Source organism: Halichoerus grypus, chromosome 2, assembly GCF_964656455.1.
Source record: "Halichoerus grypus chromosome 2, mHalGry1.hap1.1, whole genome shotgun sequence".
Classification (NCBI taxonomy): Eukaryota; Metazoa; Chordata; class Mammalia; order Carnivora; family Phocidae; genus Halichoerus; species Halichoerus grypus.
Window position 1 is genome coordinate 15,906,286 of NC_135713.1, and position 14,510 is coordinate 15,920,795.

A 14,510-nucleotide genomic window follows, 5' to 3' on the forward strand; every position below is an offset into this window, starting at 1 on the left:
AGCTGTGCATCCTGGCAGATAAAATAAACTAGTTAGATTTGAGTAAACTAGCCTGAGAGCAGAATCATTCTTAAAGAGTACGGAGATAATGCATAAGAATTTTTGTTTAGATATGATTCTTCGATAACATTAAATTTAAATATCACAAAAAAAGTAAGTAGAAATCATTTAACTATTTCCATACAAAGTTTTCATCTAAATTGAGCTAAGAGGTAAGAACCTTGTTCTTCATGTCTCTTTTTGTTGATGACTTTATGAACACAATGTAAGCCTCATGTGTTCCATTCTTTCAATTATACCTGCCTTTCTTCCTCCTGATTTCTTCCCCAGTGAAAGGAAAATGTAATACAACAATGAATTTGTTCAAAATTTAACTACCTTTACGTCCTTTGAACCAAAAGTGATTTGAGGAATAAAGAGTTTTTGACATGTAATTTAAATCTATCCTAGATAAGTGAATTGACTAGGGAGAAGTTGTTTTAGGAAAAATCAAGGTCAATGAAAATGGGAAGCACATTAGAAATATTTGAAAGGAATGTTCTCCATTATTTGTTCTATGTAAATGTGACTTGTTAAATGCATTTCTTACTTTTATTTTTCTAATGCAAACATATTTTATTTGAAATAAACAAAAATGCTTCTGTCGCTCAATGGGTCACTTGGAAACAAACTTGCTTGACTGTATTGCTGAGGAAAGAGAAAGCTGAAACAAAAACCCCCTTCTTTTTTGACATGTATCTGGAGGCAAATAGGGAGACACCACCTGTTTTTTGAAAAACTGACCCTCCGTTAAAGCCTGGCCATAGAAGTGTAAACAATAGAAATGAATCTACCATTAGCAGTTGTCATATCATATCTCTGTCACCTGTGTATTCTGGGAGATCACGCATATACCTGCCAATACACCTGGGGAGAGCTGCTGCGTCAGAGTTACATTTGAGTTCTTGGCAGACAGGACTGAGGAAGAGTAATTTGGAATAAGTTGTGCATCCTATTTAGAACAAATCACTAGTATTCCCTTAAATAGCAGGTTACAGTAGAAAGATACTGCCTGGAAGATATCCTTTGCACTTTGGTTCATCTTCAGTTTTTGTCTGTGATTTACATAGTTGTTTGATTCATTTGCTTATAGTACAATCCTACCACAAAGTATTAAAGCACAAGATACCTATTATTCCTTCAACATCTGCATTTTTCAAATTTTATACTCTACTACATCCCTAGTATGTCAGTAGTTCATGAGTAATAAAAAATAATAATAAATGAGTAAAACTTGTCTAAAAATGCAGACCTATGTCTACAACTACAATGGTACTAGATGGGAAGGAGACAACAAGGGAAGAGGAGAAAGCCAACACATTTATGTGCAGGGACAGTGGCTGAAGACTCTGGATTAAAATACAACTTCCCCAGAGAAGTTTGTTATAATGGAATTTCCAGACAACTTCCTTTGCCCCCACAATGGGACCTGAAAAGCCCAATTCCAAACTTTTAAAAACTACAATTATGAGATGTTTACATTTTTTTCTTTTTTGAGAGAGAGAGAGGGAGTGAGAGAGAGAGAGAGAGAAGGCACAGACTTAAGGGGAGGGGCGGAGGGAGAGGGAGAGAGAATGTTAAGCAGGCTCCAAGCCACCCAGCACAGAGCCTGACACGGGGCTCCATCTCACAATCCTGAGATCATGACCTGATATGAAATCAAGAGTCAGATGCTTAACCGACTGAGTCACCAAGGTGCCCCCAGTTATGAGATGTTATAAATGATGATCAAAGCAATTGGAAGGAGAAGGATGAATGTGTCTTCTACTCAGCTAGTTTATAGCGTAGCCTCTTTAGTTGTTGGTGGATCAGTAAAAATCACTGAAGTACCAGAAGCGCTTTGAAGGACTGGGGTAGAAAAATACGGAGCACATTACCTGTCTATATCAGTAACAGGGCTTCATGGCTAGGAAAATGATCTAAACAGGAAAATGACTCCAGGATACATCACTCTCTTCATCACTAAATATGGCAGAATTAAAAAAAAAAAAAATTACAAGTAGATATAGTGACAACACAAAAATTACAAGGCAGAGAGCACAAGAGAATCAAAATGATGCTATAGGTTCAACAGTATTCTGTGAGGGCTAGAAAACCTGTTAACTAAAGCCCTAGCAAAATGTCACTCTTGTTTATAAATCACTTATTTATCACATGACCACATATTGAGTCCTTTCTTCCTACATACTGAAGAATCCTTACATTCAGCCTTTAAGCGTTCTGCATTTCTTTACCAATCTTGTTTCAGTCGATTTTGGTGTGGGTAACTGGCAACTGATGGCATAAGGCGTTGAATGTGGTGTCTGATGTTGTGTGATATTTGTCACTAATTGCTGCCTGCTACTCATTTTTTGCATGCTCTATGATTTTAATAAACTCCTTGGCAGTTTGGACTTCCTTCGAAACAGTTACTGAGTCCTATATGTCTTCATGACTAACCAACTGAACATTGCCATCTTCATACTAGTGAACCTGAATCTTGAGTATTCCAACAACCTGGGCTGTAGATGGTATGATGGTGAGCTTCCATTCTGATCTCCAACGACCATTCCAGAAGCTTTTAGGCTGAAAACTAGTGGCTTTGATACATGCAACAGTGGTCTTTGCCATCTATAGTTTTAGCATAAAGAGTACAGAAGTCATTGAAATGATGATCTTTCACATAGACCTTTTAAAATCGTCACAGGATTCTCTGTAAAAGTTCGTACCTCCATCTATGTCCTCTGGCTGGGTGGATGTCACCGGCTTCTTTCTGTAAGTGATCAAACTTAAAGGAAATATTGTTTCTTGGATCTAAAAATCTGCTATTACCCAGGTCGCTGTGCTCTGTAATTAAGACCTGATCTTCGTATCCTTCTATCTTCCCAGGCATGAACGGGACAAACACATGTGCTGCCCCTTCCCTGAGGAGACTGTCATTATTAAGTAGCAGCCAGACATCCTTGAACACGTCTTTAAATTCCTCTGGGGGTGCATGAGTGATGAATTCACTCATCTGACACCAGATTCTCCAAATTGGTGGTATTGGGCTGCTCTCGAATTTCTCACTTTTAGAATGCCTGCTTATCCTTGATTAAAGATGTTATCCTCATTGTATAGCATATGTGTCAATAGTTAATTAGAGACACATTTAACTAAATATCTATTACTTGCCCCAGAATGTGCTCCATTCTGAGGATAGATGAGTTAAAGATAGTTCTGGCATGGCAGAATTTACTTAAATTCAAATAAACTTTACAGATGACTTAGCAGAAGTCTTCTTGAATATTTACTAAATGCTTGAAGGACTTAAGGATAAGTGAAAAATACTAAGTTGAATATTATTAGTATTTTCAGTGAAGTTCTGTAACAGATTTCAGGAGAGGAGACATATTCCTCAAAAATAATCCTGATTTTATTTGCTCCAATGGCTTTTATAAAACATCTATTATTATATTTGTGTTCAGTTGCTCATCACTCTCATTCTCTTTAACTATAATTTTACTCATTCTCCTGAAATCTCATGAATATATTTCTGCCCATATTTGAACCATTGTGTGCGTGTGTGTGTGTGTGTGTGTGTGTGAGAGAGAGAGAGAGAGAGAGAGAGAAGATGATTGACTGATTAGTTCCATATATTTGACAATTGTATCCAGAGAGAGGGAAAAAGCCTATAAAGAGCCCCTGAATAACAAAGGCAATATTTGGAGCAAAGCAAGCCCAAGTACGAATTCCTTTAGGGAAGATAAAATTTTTATAAGATACTATTTTCAGATAAAACTGCAATTAAATGGTACAACCATTTCAAAGAAACAGGCATAGCATCTCCTATATTGTGAATGGACTTAAAATCAATCTAAATCCAAAAGTTTTGATGAAGCTAGTTCAAGTTAGGGCAAAGAGGAAAACAAAAAAATTAACACTCCAGTCTTATAATATATTTCATATTTTTTTATTGTCCTAATCTTCTATATTTACTATATTTTATGTCATGTTGCTTTAATTTTTTTATATTCCTGAATTCTAATCTGAACTTCATAAAATATTATGAATTATCTCATAGGATGATGACAAAATGATAAATATCATGTATTGTTACAGTCTGTTTCAAGAATTAGAATGAATATATTATCTTAAAACTTATTTTAAAAAATTAAATAAATGAATATTTTTGAAAATAGCAAAACTGAAATTTTATATGTTTTAAATATTTTATTTTATTTTATTTTTTTAAAGATTTTATTTATTTATTTGACAGAGAGAGACACAGCGAGAGAGGGAACAGAAGCAGGGGGAGTAGGAGAGGGAGAAGCAGGCTTCCCGTCAAGCAGGGAGCCCGATGCGGGGCTCGATCCCAGGACCCTGGGATCATGACCTGAGCCGAAGGCAGACGCTTAACGACTGAGCCACCCAGGCGCCCCTGTTTTAAATATTTTAAAATCATTTATGTTTAAATGCTTTTAAATGCTTTTAATGTTTCTTAATCTAAAAAGTGTCCTGTAATTGTCTTTAAAATTATTATATAACCATATTTTAAAAAATCATGAGATGGAACCATAGCTTCTTTTACTATTCTTGAAGAATGATTTTTTTTGTATTGTTGTAATTATGAACCACACACATAAAGACAAAAAACTCTTTTTAACAATCCCCATTGGTAATTCACATGATTTTATTATTAGAAAATTATCATTATAATAAATACATTTCAAGAATACGTTTCTAGTCAAAAACATCTGAACAGTGTTTAATGAGGGAAGACGCTCTGCATTTCACCACTGAGTTTCTACACAAAAGACATGCTCTGCTCTCACATGGAAAGGAGAATACTGTCACAAAATATCTTCTCACATTTTAAAATCACAACTCCTTGGATCTTCGTGTGGTTTTGCTTTTATAGATTGGGATTTTGAATGTTTGGGATGACTGGTGCGGGAAAAGGGCAGAGGTTGAGACCTTTAGAGCTAATTTTATTTAAAGATGCAAGAACAGAAATTGAAAGGTCTCTGTTCCCCTTCAAATTACAATAAGTGAGTGAATGGACAAATAAATAAATAATAAATATATAATGAAAGAATACATAAACAAATAAAAGAGTACTGTCTTGACATTAACAAGAACCACATTTGGTGGGTGGTAGACAGTATGAAACTGGCCACAGCAGGAAACAGTTGGGACACCCAAAGTTGGGATCATTCAAGCAGAATGTATTTACAAAAGACTTTTACAAAGAGTCATGTGGCTGTGCAATAAATAAGCGTCCACTACTCTTAGGCCCAAGAGAACAACATAGAGAAAGTCACACAAGGAAGTCCCCTTTGAGTGGAGCTGGACACATCAGTCAAGAACAGAGCCACAAAGAGGCAACCTCAAGTGGAGCTGGGTAGAAACACTCTGCTCTCACTCTGCTTTCTACCTCGTATCTTCTGCCAGGACACCAACTGACAGCCCAACAGAAACAGAGCAAGGGTGTAGTCCATATAGGTCTGCTTCATGAGCCAGGAATCTGTTTATAAATGCGGGGTATGGATCTGGAAGGGCCAATAACAAATACTTAGCTCAGGATACACAAGTGTATTTTGAATGGACAAACAAGGGATGGATAATAAATGACAAGTTCTCATTTGTTGTAGAGGGTTTGTTACCAAATATTGTGGGGAAACTAGTCCTTTATTTCTCAAGGTAAATAAATGCATTAGATGTCTTATTTCTTTTTTTTTTTTTAAGATTTTATTTATTTATTTGAGAGAGAGAATGAGACAGAGCGAGAGAACATGAGAGGGGGGAGGATCAGAGGGAGAAGCAGACTCCCTGCTGAGCAGGGAGTCCGATGCGGGACTCGATCCCGAGACTCCAGGATCATGACCTGAGCCGAAGGCAGTCGCTTAACCAACTGAGCCACCCAGGCGCCCCTAGATGTCTTATTTCTGTATAGGTAATTATTATGATAAATATTTTAGTGGAATTTTATTGTTATTAACATTTAAGCATTTTTAGGATTATAAATAAATGTTATGTTTATAAATTTAGGGATATATATATATGTATATATATATATATATATATATATGTATATATGATTTTCTGAATGTTTCTAAGCTAATTTCATATTTGTTTCTATTTCTTTTGACTAACTGACAAGATCCTTCACCTGTTGTTTTAAGATAATACTAACACTAACACTAAAATTGCTTCACAAAACAAGGGAGTTTATCATAGCAGTGCTAATTAGAAATAATATTTTTAAAAATGTCAAACAATGAACAATGTGATTTCCAAAAGTAAAAATCAATGAAGGGGTGCCTGGGTGGCTCAGTTGGTTAAGCAACCAAGTCTTGATTTTGGCTCAGGTCATGATCTCAAGGTTGTAAGATTGAGCCCCATGGCTGACTCCCCACTCTTTGAGGAGTCTGCTTCTCTTCCTCTGCCCCTCCCCCCACTCATGCTCTCTCTCTCTCTCTCTCTCTCTCTCTCTCTCAAATAATAGATAAATCTTTAAAAAAAATCAATGAGGCATTTTGCACATGTATAAAATTTGTAGCAATTGGTTTTTGCTGAGTCTATCAATATTAGTCCAATGTGTCAAAGTATACAAACTTTAATATATAGCTAATTATAGTCATAACAAAACTTAAAGTAAACCAATCAAGGAAATAAATGTGAACTGTAAATTAATGGAAAATGGAAAAATTAATTATTATTGCAAATGATACAAAATTCTCAAATCTATGTAATTATTCCTTCAGATAAATAGTATGTATTTGTGAGAGGCAGATATAATTGGATGAATTCAATGTGCATGATCAAACACCTACAGATGATTTTCTAAGATATTTGAAATGACAGAGTATAAAAAATAAAATGATATTATAAAATAGAATTACTAAACTGGTATATGTCTGGTATATGGTATATAACCATAATTTGCTTTTGAGAAGCATATTCTGGACTACTTTTAAATGGCACAAATATTAAATAAAATGAAAAGTTGCACTGTATTTTTTAAATTTTCTTAGTAGAGGGAGGCGTTCTTAAAATTTCTACAAGAGATTCTTAAGCCAAGGAGAGAACATTAATTTGAATTAACATTCTGTGGAGTGCATCAAAACTTTTCAATAAAGTTTGTTCCATTCAAAGTCAAGGAAGTAATTTCTTGAGTAGCAATAATAATACTGACTGTTCTTCACATCTTACCTCAGGGGTCAATTCTTTCAATTGTAAAAGCAGAAAGGTTTTGTAAGTGTCACTCTAAATTACTCAGAATATTTTGAATTAATTTAGCTCCTGATCCTTTTCAAAGTTTGCTTAGCCTCATGCATTTTACCCATTCTAAAAGTAATCCTCTCTGTTATTAAATATTATACAAGTCATTTAAATAACAGATTCAGTAATATGTTGGCAAAATACCTAATTCCAGATTTATTAACTTTTTAATTGAAGAAGAAAAATATGTAATGAAGGAAATCAGAATGGCCAGTACTTTTTATACCCAAAAGAACTAAAGAGAATATTTCTTATACTCTGCTGCTTATATCCAATAGTTTGATAATTTGAGTAGTAAAGCAATGAGCATTTTTTATTTTTATTTTTATCTTTTTTAAAAGATTTTATTTATTTATTTGACAGAGAGAGAGAGAGCACAAGTAGGTAGAGGGCAGGCAGAGGGAGAAGCAGGCTCCCCGCTGAGCAGAGAGCCCAATGCGGGATTCCATCCCAGGACCCTGGGATCATGACCTGAGTTGAAGGCAGACACTTAACCAACTGAGCCACCCAGGCACCCCAGTGATGAACATTTTTTTTAAAATAAATTATTTTAGTGTTGTATTTCAATCAAATTTTGCTCATATATTTATATATTTCCCTTTATAATCAACTATATCTTGGTTAAATTAAACTATTAAAGTAAACTTCTACATGTAAAAGAAATGTATTACCATAAATATACAAAATTGTATTTTAATTGCATCTTAACAGTTTGGTGGAAAATATTATCAAGTGTGCAGTTAAAACAGCTTGCCTTGATAAAGAAACAAATAAGGGAACATTCATATTTATCTGAACATTTTGATTCAATTTTCATCTTTACATAGGAGGACTGAAATGTTTAATAACCATTGCTTATTACCACACCATGACCACTAGATTTATTACATGTGTTTTCACCTAAGGCCAATTAAGTATGCGGATAACTTTTATATCAATAGCATTGTATAAACCTCTGCTCTCTGAGCTTAGACACTAAGCCATTTAAGATTTTTACTAGTGGCAGGAAAGGCTGTTTTAGCATTACATACTTCTCAACCCTTGCTTTTTTCCTATTCCATTATCATTGTTAAGCTATTCTTTTTTGCTGCCACTTGTGATTTTTCCTTATTCCATTAAAAAAATCAGTTGTGGACTCTACAGGTTGCAATTTTGAAATGTCTTTGAGATCATGTTTCTAGAGAGTCCTGGGATCCATTTAGCTTAAATGACAGAATTTTAATTGTCACTGACATATGAAACCACAGCAGTTTTCTTGTGAACTCACTCATTTGAGTAAGTTCTGCTTAACTTGCCACTTCTTCCTAAAAGAAATGTGGGGGAGGTAGGGAATGGGCAGGAAGACCTGAATGCAGTAATGTTAAAAATAGAATATAATGGGGAGTATCAGTGATTTTTCTTCAAGAAATGTTCCTTATCTGATGGAAGTACTAACCACAAACGACTGGAATGCTCACAAATTCTCCAATCAACAAATCTGCAAGTGCCTAATATGCATATTGTCCTAGAAAGTGGGAAACTATGAAGTATAAAACCCCTATGGCTTCTGCCTTCATGGAGTTTATCACCTAAGGCAAGTGACAGACATTTGTAAATAGTAAGTAGACAAATACATATAAAACAAGAAGCTGTGATAATTGCTCTAAACCAAAATCACAGGGTGTTCCAAGCATATACATCAAGGAACCTACCAACCAAGTTTCAGAAGTAATTTTCCTAGGAAGTGATATTGGCACTAGGTTCTGATAAACTTGTAAGAATTAAGTCAATGAAAGCCTACAGGAAGCAGTCTAGGCAGAGGGCCTGGAGTTGTAAAGGAGGTAGGTCAACCAAAATTAAATCTGATGCTGGAGGATAGGGAAGAGGAGGCTGAAGAGGTCTGAGGGGATAGAGAACATAGATTAAAAACCTATGTCACTACATCAAAAACTAATGATGTCCAGCAACCCTCAGTTTGTTTCCTGAGAATGGTGGGGGGTGGGAGGGATGGGGTGGCTGGGTGATAGACATTGGGGAGGGTATGTGCTATGGTGATCGCTGTGAATTGTGTAAGACTGATGAATCACAGACCTGTACCTCTGAAACAAATAATACATTATATGTTTTAAAAAAAAAAAAAGAAGAAGGTAACAGGAAGGGAAAAATGAAGGGGGGGAATCGGAGGGAGAGACGAACCATGAGAGATGATGGACTCTGAGAAACAAACTGAGGGTTCTAGAGGGGAGGGGGTTGGGGGGATGGGTTAGCCTGGTGATGGGTATTAAGGAGGGCATGCTCTGCATGGAGCACTGGGTGTTATATGCAAACAATGAATCATGGAACACTACATCAAAAACTAATGATGTAATGTATGGTGATTAACATAATAAAATTAAAACAAAACAAAACAAAACAAAACAAAAGTATGTCTTTATAGCAGGGAATTTGTAAGCCCGAGAAGAGTTTCCAGCAGGAAGGTGACATGGTCAGGTTTGCATTTTGAAATCTCACTGATTAGATGATGTAGATCAGATTACTGGGGACCAAAACAAAGTGCCTATAGGTTGAACAAAAATGGTAGATTATTACAAAAAACTAATCACAGCTTGGGAATGTAGATAGATTATTTCTGGGTTTCTAGTGCTTAAAGTAGGTAATCAAAAATAATACACATTTTCCACACTAAGAGGAACGGGATTATTTATACAGACCTAATTTAAGAATATTTTCATCCATTTTGAATAGTTTGAATTTAGAGAAAAATAGTAATTTGTTTAAGGAGATTAATTTAGGTAGTAGTGGCTAAAACTTTTGGGAACAGAACTGAAATGGAGAATTATGACTAAGAACATGATTCAATGGGCAAAAGTAATCCATGATGTGGAAAAATTAAATTTATACATTAGAAAGTCTAAATAAAAATATAGCATATGGGAAAACCATTTTAAAGTAGTAAAGAGCAGTGCCTGGGTGGCTCAGTCATTAAGTATCTGCCTTCAGCTCAGGTCATGATCTCAGGGTCCTGGGATCGAGCCCTGCATCGGGCTCCCTGTTCAGCCGAGAGCCTGCTTCTCCCTCTCCCACTCCCCCTGCTTGTGTTTCCTCTCACTGTCTCTCTCTCTTTCTCTGTCAAATAAATAAATAAAAAATCTTTAAAAAAATAAAGTAGTAAAGAAAAACAATTCATTTATGAAAAATACTTTTTGTATGGAATATTTCAAACTACATGCAAAAAGAAAAAAAGCCTGTAATGAACTCCCATGGACCCACAACTCAGCTTCAATAATATTCAACCCACGACCAATATTATTGTATCTACACACCACATACTCCTGGGTAAGTTTGAGGCAAATGCCAACAGCATATTAATTTATGTGTGAATATTTCAGTGTGTCTCTAAATTACAAAAATTCCCCTTTTCCAACACAGTTAGCATCAGAAATTTATTCCCACCCCACAAAAAAAGAGGAATTCCTTGTTTTAATATTACATGTCCAGTTGTGTTCATGTTATTTCTCTAATTGAAACATAAATGTTCTTTTTCTTTGTTAGTCTCTTAGTTTGAGTTGGAACCCCAAACTTCCATATTCTATTCTAGATGCTTCCAGGGTCTTTTACTTTTACTTCAAGTCTAATTATTTTACCAGAATATGTCTTAGTGTTGGAAATACTTGCTTAACTTCCCAAGGAACTCACAGTGTTCTGTCATTATGTAGTTTCATATCATTTTTTGTTGATTTCAGGAAATTTTCTTGGATTATACTTTTCATATTTGTTCTATTCCATTTATTTGGTTTTCTTCTTCAGAGGGGTCAATTACATGTATTTTGTTTTATCTTTCTTTCTTTTTTCTTTAAGTAGTCTCCACACCCAATGCAGGGCTGGAACTCACAACCCTGAGATCAAGTCCTAAGTTCAAGAGTGGGATGCTGTACTGACTAAGCCACCCATGGCCCCAATTGTAATTCTTAATGAAGCTCATTCTCTTCTGTTTTCATATTTTTCTTTTCTCCAATCACTTCATTCTGATCTTTTATAATATTGATTTATGTTGTTGGCTTATACTTCTGTCATTTCCTTCCTCTTTGCTCATTTCAAAATATTAGGCTGTATTTTTCATTTGCTTTGCTAACATAAATTTCCAACACACTTTCCTCATTTGTAGGAGGCTAATTCTTTTTTTTTTTTTTTTTTTTTTTTTTTTTTTGGTTGCTTTTAAAGGACAAAACCACAATCTTTTTCACTGGTTCAGTATGAAGTGAGATGAATTTTCATGTACTTCAAAGAGAAAGGAATGGACCAATATCACTATTCTAGTGTCACTAACCTAAGGCTCCCTTTCTTCTCCTTTCAGGCAAATTAAAACAGTAGGATTCAACTTCTAGAGGTCTTCACCCTTTCGTCTGAACTCTTCTAATTTGCCTACTATCCAATCCAGCTCTTTGGGGATATTCTACTCCTCAGCTTGACTTGGGAGACCACTGTGGTTTGTTAGTCTCCAAGGTTCATACTCACAATCACCTGTGCTACAACTTGAGCACTAGCGACCTTCCTTTATATCACTGCCCTCATTGGGAATTAGAAACCTCAAATGCCACCAACCTCCACAACCACCAGTTTCAGATGCTGTGTTAGGATTGCCCCCTGACTCTTCCAGTATGTACATGATGATGATTTTCAGTGCTCTGCCTCTCAGAACTATCACATGATTTTCTTCCATATGATATTCTGGTAACAGTTGTGTCTTGTAGTTGTTGGTGTTTATCCCAAACCACTTATATTTGGGGGCTCATGAGAATGAAAATGCTAGTTTTGGCATAGGAGTTGTCCTATTTATTGTCCTATTTGATTCTGCTATTCTACTTGTTTATTTTTTTATGAGTGAAATTCTAATAGATTAACAATATCTACCACTATCAATGTTGCCTTCACAGAATAACTTACTAAAAGAGTGTTTTAATTTTAAATTAAGTGCAATGCAATAGCTCATTTAAGTAAGGATCTGCAGCTGGTCTTCTTATATACAAGTAAAATCATAAACAAGTCATTTTATTCTCAGCCCTGGTTAGATATTTATAAAAACAAGAGATGCCTTCAATTTAGTGTAATATGCATTATTGAGCAACTACTATACTGCCAAACTCCTTTTGGGCAGAATAAATGTTAACAATCAAACATTCTTATTGAAAGACTTGAGAGAAATGAAACACTGTGCAACTGGTACAAAAATATAAAATAATATTCCTTAACCTAGAAATACATCAACTCTGTACTTCTAAGGAAAAACAAAATCTGTACAAAACACTCTATAATGAATGATCTCATTTTAACAACAACAACAAATATATGGATGGAAGTAAAGATGAGTGTTTGCCAAAATAGTATATAGTAATAATCTCTAAATTATGGGATTAGACTTTCTTTATACTTTTATCATGCTTTTGTAATATTTTTTATTTTTGTTGACTAGTTTTTTTGCAATGAGTCAACATTACATTTAAAATTAAAATTAGGCTCTATTTTTACAGACTTGGAACACTGGAAAATCAGTGAAAAATCCTTTTGCATATCTACAAACTATGTAGGATGAATGTGTGATCAAGATAGTAAGGACAGTGTGTTCAGAATATGTATGAATCAAAAAAAAAGAAAAGATATGTAAGAATGGATTATTTTCCTATGGATACATTTCGGTCCTATTGTGAGTAAGAAGGAGAAAACGAGGAAAAGGAGGGAGAAAGAAGACAACATAAGCCACTTGTTCAAACTCAGGTCCTATAATCTCTCTCTCTCTCTCTGTCTCTCCTTTTTCCTCCTGCTCTCTCTCTGGTCAGCCACCTACACAATGCAGGACCTATCTCAAAGTCTTCTGATGAACATAGAAGAATCACAGTATGCATGGAGGATAACATACATTCCTGAATGACTCCATGGAGCTAATCCTACCTGCCACCTTCACTGGACTGTGCTAACATAGAACAACTATCTAAATCACTGAGTTTTGGGAATGTATCTGCTACACAATTAAGAATACTATCTTCAAAATCATTTTCAGATACCTGATTGCATTTTTCTTGTATTTAATTAAAAAATAATTCCTTTAGCAGCATAAGATGTGAATCAACGAATGATTTGTTTTTCATTGATTGAGCTAATTATTTTACTTTAATAAGACTTGCTTCTAAGAATTGCATACTTTGAAGGAAATGGAAAGAATGTATGTTTGGTTTCCATAACATTTTCATGGATTAAATCATTTTCTCAAAGTTACTTTTCTTAATCTCCCATTGGGTTACAATATAACTGTGAATTTGCACCTTTGAGTCTTTCAGTAAATTCTACACAAATTCTTGACCTCTAACTTAAAGTAACTAGGGTAAAATACTGAGTTAAAGGTGTTGTAAGATATTTAAATATAGTTTATGCTTTATATAAATTTAGAAGATAGATGTGGCCTACCTTGCTCCGTGTGGTTATTTTAATTCAGAGACTAAAATGGTGGTTTGAAAAGTTCTTCAGTTGAGAAAAACCCTAAATCTGCTAGCTAAAAATCACTGTCTTATTTTTTTGGAAACAAATGAACTTTTCAGCCTAAGAGGTGCTGGCAAGTTAATTTTCAAAGTGTTTGCAGTGCCCTAAGAAAATATCAATTTATATTAAAAACCACAAGAAATATTGTATTTTCTCTGCTACCATAATAAGAATCACTCCAAGTAATTCCTTTTATAATAAGCTTATCTTGATATTTCACTTTTTGAATTTTTGGTTTCCCTCCATTTCTTATTTTAATAAATAAGCACACTTTGAACTTAAAAAAAAAAAACTCATATGATTGAGAATATTGGACTTGTGAGAAGCATCAAATAATTTAACATGAGTTTGTTTTGCTCTAAAATTTTATTTGCTTAAAAGTATTAAAATACATTTGTATCAGTTTCAGAATTTTGTTAATATCAAAACAATTTCCCTACAGAGGGCAGCACTGGTAGAAATACAGTGACCATATTAATAGGTCAAAGAAAACTTTAAAAAGCTCATCTGCTATGACCAAGGCACTGTTAACACAGTATCCCAGAACAGACTGCTGGGAAAGAGAGGCAAACCAGGCAATTGTGTTTGTATCTTGAGGTCATTATCCAATTTGTTCCTATATAAATTCAATTTAGAACAAATTGATAACTTGATAATATGAGCACCTAACATTCCATGTAGACAACTGTCAATTTCTGTAGCTAGCTTTTCTTTTTTTT

General features: G+C 34.7%; 1 long non-coding RNA gene and 1 pseudogene across 1 annotated transcript in view; both read right to left on the minus strand.

Moving 5' to 3' along the window:
* Nucleotides 1-14,510, minus strand: part of LOC144380940 (uncharacterized) — a 385,501-nt gene that overhangs the window by 51,801 nt on the left and 319,190 nt on the right. The gene's annotated exons all lie outside the window — the stretch shown is intronic.
* LOC118528656 (F-actin-capping protein subunit alpha-1 pseudogene) lies at nt 2,251-3,034 on the minus strand (annotated as a pseudogene).